This window comes from Macrobrachium nipponense, chromosome 25 (genome assembly GCF_015104395.2).
Source record: "Macrobrachium nipponense isolate FS-2020 chromosome 25, ASM1510439v2, whole genome shotgun sequence".
In the NCBI taxonomy this organism is placed as follows: Eukaryota; Metazoa; Arthropoda; class Malacostraca; order Decapoda; family Palaemonidae; genus Macrobrachium; species Macrobrachium nipponense.
The window spans coordinates 78325510-78333009 of record NC_087214.1 but is presented as its reverse complement, the minus strand read 5'-3'; the positions used below and the strand labels follow the sequence as shown (position 1 = coordinate 78333009).

The 7500-nt window shown below is 38.7% G+C and overlaps 1 protein-coding gene and 1 long non-coding RNA gene across 2 annotated transcripts in view; both read left to right on the top strand.

Moving 5' to 3' along the window:
- Positions 1 to 7500, top strand: part of LOC135199567 (uncharacterized) — a 166504-nt gene that overhangs the window by 32975 nt on the left and 126029 nt on the right. The window contains exon 2 of the long non-coding RNA XR_010311102.1: positions 5484 to 5725. This is a non-coding gene — a long non-coding RNA (uncharacterized LOC135199567). The remainder of the gene's footprint in view (positions 1 to 5483; positions 5726 to 7500) is intronic.
- LOC135199562 (uncharacterized) overlaps positions 1 to 7500 on the top strand; it is a 93064-nt gene that overhangs the window by 33018 nt on the left and 52546 nt on the right. The window lies entirely within an intron of this gene.

Genomic DNA, 7500 nt, shown 5'->3' with positions numbered 1-7500 from the left:
GTAAGGTCAGATTCGATATAAACTTATAGCGTCTCTGTTGGCTGAATTGATAGTGTCACTGTCTGTCCTGATTTCGTTCCTGTCCACTTGGACGGTGGTTTCGGTCCCATGTGGGACGAAATTATTATCAACTAAAATATATATATATATATATATATATATATATATATATATATATATATATATATATATATGTATGTAGTATAATGTGGTTGTGCGGTATTTGCTTTTTCTTTAGTTCTGCAAAGGTTTTGATCATATTTGACTTTTTATAACTGACGCAGATGCTAATATATTGCTTGGTCTTCATTGCAGTAAACATTCCCGCCCATAGTCAGCAGTGCTTCATTAGGTCTTTTCAATCATGACTTCGTATCGTCAAGTAGAAAGCGCCAGAATGAACCCTTGAAGGAACATGATTCCAAAGAATCCCTGAGGGTGACTGTTTGCCTGAAAGTCATGAGTACAAAAGTGCCCCACCGCTGAAGGTCACCTCAGTCTCGTAAATGTTGTGCTGGTCACTCAAAAGCACTCTTACTAAGATTGCATATCAATAGCAAAAAGATTTTTTTTGCCCTTTCATCATGAGAGAGAGAGAGAGAGAGAGAGAGAGAGAGGTACAGTTATAAATCTACAGTGAAAAGAACTGGCGTCATTGAAGAGATTCCTTTCGGCAGGAGTGGAGGTGTTCAATTATCACTCAGGTACAATTTTTCACCTGAATAATGATCTTCTTTTTTTCTAGAGTTCTAGATTTCTTGTAGCGATTAACCGACTTTATCGTCTGATTGATAGTCATTATTCAAATTTCTCTCTGGCGACGACTGTGTATTGATCTGAAGATTAAGATTTCATGGAAAGATCACCGCCACGATTTCAGCAGGCCAGGTTCTCAGAACGAGGCTGGCCCTGCCTGGGTGGGAGAAGGACCAAGAGACCAGTCGTTTTCATCACTGGCGCTTGGACCGGTTGTTAGCAACGGCCAGTTGGTTTTAGCGCCTCTTCCTTGCTCTGCTGGGGGCTAGGTGTCCTTCCATCACCTGGAATTATTCATCCAGACCTTCTCTTCATCAGCAATAGCAGTCCTTCTGGTACGTCACCTTCATAACGTTAGGGATTTTAAGTTGTAGTTTTCTGAAAAAAAAACTTGTGACGGCTTTGTCCACATGGATTGTTTCTCTTGCCGCTCAGATCTTATAAACTCCCGTGGCTAGAGGGCTGCAAATTGGTATGTTGATCATCCATCCTCCAATCATCAAACATACCGAATTGCAGCCCTCTAACCTCAGTAGTTTTTAATTTAAGGTTAGTTAGCCATAATCGTCCGTCTGGCAACTCTATAGGACAGTCCACCACTGGGCCGTGGCTGAAAGCTTCATGGGCTACGGCTCGCACAGCATTATACACTGTACACAAAACTTGATTGCGTCGAAGAAACTTCATCACATTTAAAAAAAAATACATAAATATTCTTTTTTAGTTACTTTTGTGCTCAGGCATTGAAGAATGGCTTTCTTGCCTCGTTTACAGTATCTGCTTGTGACAGTTATCCGTGAGGGTCCATTACCCGTTAGCTTGTGGGTTCCTGTTCATGGATATAGCATTTAAGCCTCCGAGAATGAATCCAAACAGTAGCAGACAAGATTGAGGGTCTTTTAGGAAAGACCTTAGAAATTATTTAGACGGTTTTATTCAAGATCCTTATTATTCACGATGCCATGGCTTGTATTCATTTACATCCTTGGATATAAGATAAGATCTCATTTTACGATTGAATATGAAAAGGAAAACAAACATTTCTCCTAGATGTAATGGTTTTTAGACATGATGATCATTTTAATACTACGATTTTTAGAAAGACTTTCACAGGCCGGTTCTAATTTCTATAGTCATTGTTTTTAGAATTTTAAACTAAATTCCTTATCAACCCTCTTCCACAGGGCTTTCAATATAACATCTGACTGGCACCATTTCCATAATGAAATCATCTACCTCCATCAGTACTTTATTGCCAACTGCTTTCCATCCAGATTGTTTCACAAAAATCTTTACAAATTTCTGAATAATGTTTTCCATCCAAAATGTGAATTACCCACAGTACCTAAATTATGACTATATGCAAGCATCCCGCTCATTCATGATAAAAATTTCTATAGAGAATTACGGCAGTTAATAGATAGTTTTTTACCAGCAATTGACCTAAAGCTAAACCACATTGTAATCCAATGACTATAAGATCATTTTTCAAATACAAAGAAACTTTTCACCCTCTGATGACCTCGGGAGTCATTTACCTATTTAATTTGCCCCAGAGTAACCTGGGGAAATATGTCGGATCCACCCGCAGGTTGTTAAAAGTGAGATTGGATTCTCATCGAGGCGTCAGTTACAGAACTGGTGTTAAATTATCAAACCCAGAATTCTCCTGCATACGTGAACATGCAAAGAAATGTAAATTCGATGTCAATTACAAAGATTTTAAAATCATAGGCCGAACTCCGAACGACCAACAACTAGCATTTTAGAATCGCTTCTTTTTATTAACAGCTTGTCCCCCAACTAAATACTCAGACCACCTCAACACCTCTAGACCTCTCGTGAGTTTAAGTCGAAGCTGAACCTGGCCCGAAATCTCACTCGGTCTGTGCCCTCAGCAACATTTGGTAAACTCTCTTCCTTTTTACTGTACTTATGATTTTATGTTGTATGTATAAAACTTTTTATTCTTTTATTTTATCCCGAGTCTGTTTTTTATTTTATTATATAGCTTTGAAAATGGGACCAAACGTTTTGAAACGTCAGCAGCTACATAAAGTACTTTGAAAGGAATGAAGAATTGTCCTTCCCTTCACACCAAATTGCTGTTTACTGGATTGATAGAACCCACCCTCAACTTCGCTATATATATATATATATATATATATATATATATATATATATATATATATATATATATATATCATTTAAACAATGATACTCATTTGTCTAAATGAGTATCATTTGGTTTCTAAAAACTCCTTTAAGATATATATTATATATAGATATATATACATATATATATATATAGATAATATATATATATATATATATATATATATACATATATATATATATATATATATATATATATATATATAATATGTATATCTTAAAGGAGTTTTTTTTAGAACCAAATGATACTCATTTAGACAAAATGAAAGAAACTGCTAAACAAGCAACTGCCTACCTGATCTGTGGCTGAAACTGAAATGGAAGACTAGGCCAATAAACCCTCGTAGATACAAAAATATACTTTCTATTTCCCAGACTAGCTAACATTAACGTGGAACAAAATGAATACATTATAGTGGAATTAAATGAATAAAGTCTGACCCCCCAAAAACCGTAAACTGTCATTTTCCTCTCCTGAACCAGGTTTAAGTCTGATTAACTACACCATTTTTAATAGTCATTTAAGTCTTAGGGAACCAATTCTCTTATATGGTGCCATTGAGCCCATCTGAAATAAAGCGACCATATTTATTACACCACTCCACATGTGAAAGTTAATCAAAATGAATGTGTATGCACCACACTCCTCTTTCTCTTTTCACTTCAAAGGTGAACTTTTTCAAAGTCTTATCCTACATTACCTTATTCGATGGGTGTTCTCAAACCTCCTCCAGGTGTGTTCTGCACACTGACACAAGCAATCAAAGAGTGTCCTCTCTTCTTTTCATTACCTATCACTAAGCCCATACATCATACGCTACGAACACACACACACACATAGACACGCCTTGCGGAGCGCCTAGAAACGATGGGTGCCTGCATGTCCCAAGCATGTGTGGCGTCAATAACCTCGTCGTTGCAACGCCAGTAAGAACTAACAAATCAATCAATCAATCAATCCCAAGCATGTGATTTCTGAGGTGTCGCCGACCTCAGATCGCATTGGTCATCATTTCTGGCTGTTTTTCATTTCAGCACTCTGCAAGGAGCCTAGTGCCTGTCACTAAGCGCCCTATCTCTTACCGGAAAAAGCTGAGATTAACAATTCACTACCACACTTTTTTGAAGATATACATATATGTTTGCTATTAAGTTGGTAGCTAGGGCCTATTTTTTTATGATTTCATAAGCAAATATTTCATTACTAGCTTGCGTGTATGTGTGTGTATAAATGTACACAATATTACTGATATGTTCATTAACACTAAAAGCTCGGAAATTCAGATAAACTTTCTGAAGTGAAGTCCATGTGATGTGACAGGGGTCTGGAATAATTGGCCCCAAGCCTTGAGAACTGAATTCAGTACTCAGGTTCTACTTGTGAAGAAGAAATATCTGTTGAAGCACTGCAGAAAGTCTGAAATGTGGTGTCGTCTCTTGTCGAAGCCTTTCTCACTCTCTAAAAAGTGTTGCTTCATGAATCAACTGACGGCAAATCTCCATATCCAACTGGAGATAACTATGCATCTGATGCCTGGGCCAGTCCCTTACGACGCTCCTGATTGGCTGTTGATAAGGCAATCACAGGGCTGGAAACTTTCAGTCTCTCTCCAGAGTTCACATAGGCAGGATGCATGTTCCACCTCTCCTGAGGGATACTTCTGAAAGACGTATCCCTCAGGAGAGGTGGAACATGCATCCTGCCTTTGTGAATTCTCAAGAGAGAGATTGAGAGTTTCCAGCCCTGTGATTGGCTTATAAGAAGCCAATCAAGAGCGTCATAAGCGACTGGCCTGGGCATCACATGTAGGGTGATGTGAATCCACTATAGCCTCCACGATGTCATTTAAGTTCCTCAAGTAGATTTCAACGAGAGAAACACTCCCTTTCAAGTAGCCAATCGTTCGCCCGAAAAATCGACGGCTTAAAGGTCGTCTCTCTCCAGCGACTCCACCTTAAGGGTTGGTGACTGCTGCTTGGCTGCCGAGAGCAAACTTTCTCTTTTGTCGAAGTCTGATCTTAATGTGAATGTCCAAGCCACACATATTAAAGATCCGCCTACTCCGATCCGATCTTGCGACCAAATCTGCGATCAATGGCCACCTTGCACTTCAGTCAATATAGTCTTGCTGATGCACGAAAAACCTTCGTTGGAACAGCAATATCCCTCCTGAGGAATCGGTTACTTGATCGTTTGAAAGATACTTCGCAGAAACGATGTGCGTGTGATCGGTAGTATCCCCGCCCCGCCAGAAGCATTTTGCTTCAGACGACTTAAATTAAAGATTATGTAGTAGTGGTAGACTGCTGCGTGTTCCAATCTAGGTGGAAAGGTGCATCAAACTAGCACGCGATTTTGTTTATTAGCTGAAGCCACTGGGAAAGTTGAAAATGAAACGACAGAGTACCGAGTACTTTCGTGTATTTCTAACACATCTTAGGGTCACAAAAATGTGTTCAAAATACACGAAAGTACTTGGTACTCTGTCGTTTCATTTTGAACTTTCCCGGCGCCTTCAGCTAATTATATATATAAAAAAATAAAATTTCAGGCTGGGCAATATGGCGAACAGTAATCTGAGATTCACAGGGATATTTCACTTGCATTTGTTTTGGATTCCCTTGATGCTGGGGTATGGGATAACACTGGTGGCAGAAGGAACTGAAACCTGGATAGCTCCTGAATATTGCATGAAGGACCTTCCTGCAAATGTGGCCAACGTCTCAGTCCCCAGCAAATTGATGTGTTCTCTCCACGCAAGCAAATCAAGGTCGACGATGTTTGTTTACCAAAGTGAGTACGACTAGCATTCCATTCTACTTTATTATTATTATTATTATTATTATTATTATTATTATTATTATTATTATTATTATTATTATTATTATTATTATTATTATTATTATTATTATAGTATTATTATTATTATTCTTTAAGGTACACAATGATATACTAATGGTAGCGGTAGTAAATAAAAATAAAAAATATGTAAATGCTGTCGAACCCTACCCTGGGTTCATCTTCAGTCATTCAGAACATTACTTGTGCCCTCGTAATTGAGATTTCTACAAATTATTTTTATTATTATTTAAAATCCTCATAGGAGCACAAGTCTTGAAATGGAGAAGCAAATCCACAGTTATGTAAATGTACATATATTTCAATTTAAAACAGCAAATACAAAGATAGGTTTCGGGAATCTGTTTGGTTCCCCCTTGATAAGGGGAACCGAACAGATTCCCGAAAGCTATCTTTGCTGTTTTTAAATTGAAATATATGTACATTTACATAACTGTGGATCTGCTTCTCCATTATTATTATTATTATTATTATTATTATTATTATTATTATTATTATTATTATTATTATTATTATTATTAAAAATGATTGCAGCCTCAGCTGCATTAATTTTATAAAGGTTCTTCTCTATTTTCTTAATTATTGTTTTCTCATTGTTGCTTAAACTGGTGAGCAACTCACCGAAGGTTAACATATCTCAATTAAGTAAGAGTCAAAGCCGACTGGATTTTTTATTGATAAAAAATTCTAGTGGGGTAGTCAAATTTTCGGGTATATCATGTAGAGTTTATTGCAGGTAGAATTGATATTAAATTCTATTCTTTTTTATTCTTTTTGTGGGCCACGACGTTTCGTCTGAAAAACCTCAGACATCCTCTTAGGTGGAGGTGGGTGAAGGACTGAAGTGAGAGGGTGAGTCCATTTGCTTTTATTGTGGCGGTGCAGCGGGGGGCTTTGTGCCGCTGCCTTTTCATTGGCTAGTGAATGGGGAGTTGCTTTATGATTGGCTGCCTGGCTTTGGGCTGAAGCCAGCTCCCAAGCGCATGTTCAACAGGCGCGCCGATCTTCTCAGCTGCATACCATCACGCCGGGCTTCATTTTGATTGGTTAAAGGCCACGTGACATCACTGCTGGTATTATTCATGGTCTTAATGTCGTCTTCGGTGTTATTTTCCTCTTGAATTGGGGTGTATTCGTGCGGCGATATGGTGAAATTTGCCATTACTGGTGTGTTCTGTCGCATGCAGGTCGGGAGCAAAAAGGCCTCCTGCGTCGTATTCATGGAGGGCTTTTCCTCCTGAATGAGTAACGCTTCCAAAAGGCGCAGATGGCGAGGGTCGGGTGCCCTCCCTATTATCCTAGTGTTGTGGATTATACAGTCGCGGGAGTTGTGTCTCGGTGGGCGGTGAGGGCATGATTCTTGATAGCCTCTTCTTGGGCGTGACAGGAGATTCTCTCCGCAAGACGCATAGTAGTCATTCCAATGTACTTCCTTAGGTGGGGCACATGTATTGATATACTACGTTCGTCTGCTTGAGGGGGTGTCCTGATGGCGGTGAGGAGTTATTTTTCATGATTAGGTCTCTTGTTTTCCTGTTTTTGTAGTATATTATAAGGTCCACCATCTTGCCTTCTTCAATGGGGAGGATGTTCTCCTTGATGATCTTCTTCATCGACTTCTCCTCGTGGTACTGGGAGTGCATGAAGGCCTTATAATATATCTTGATGAAGAAGATCATCAAGGAGAACATCCTCCCCATTGAAGAAGG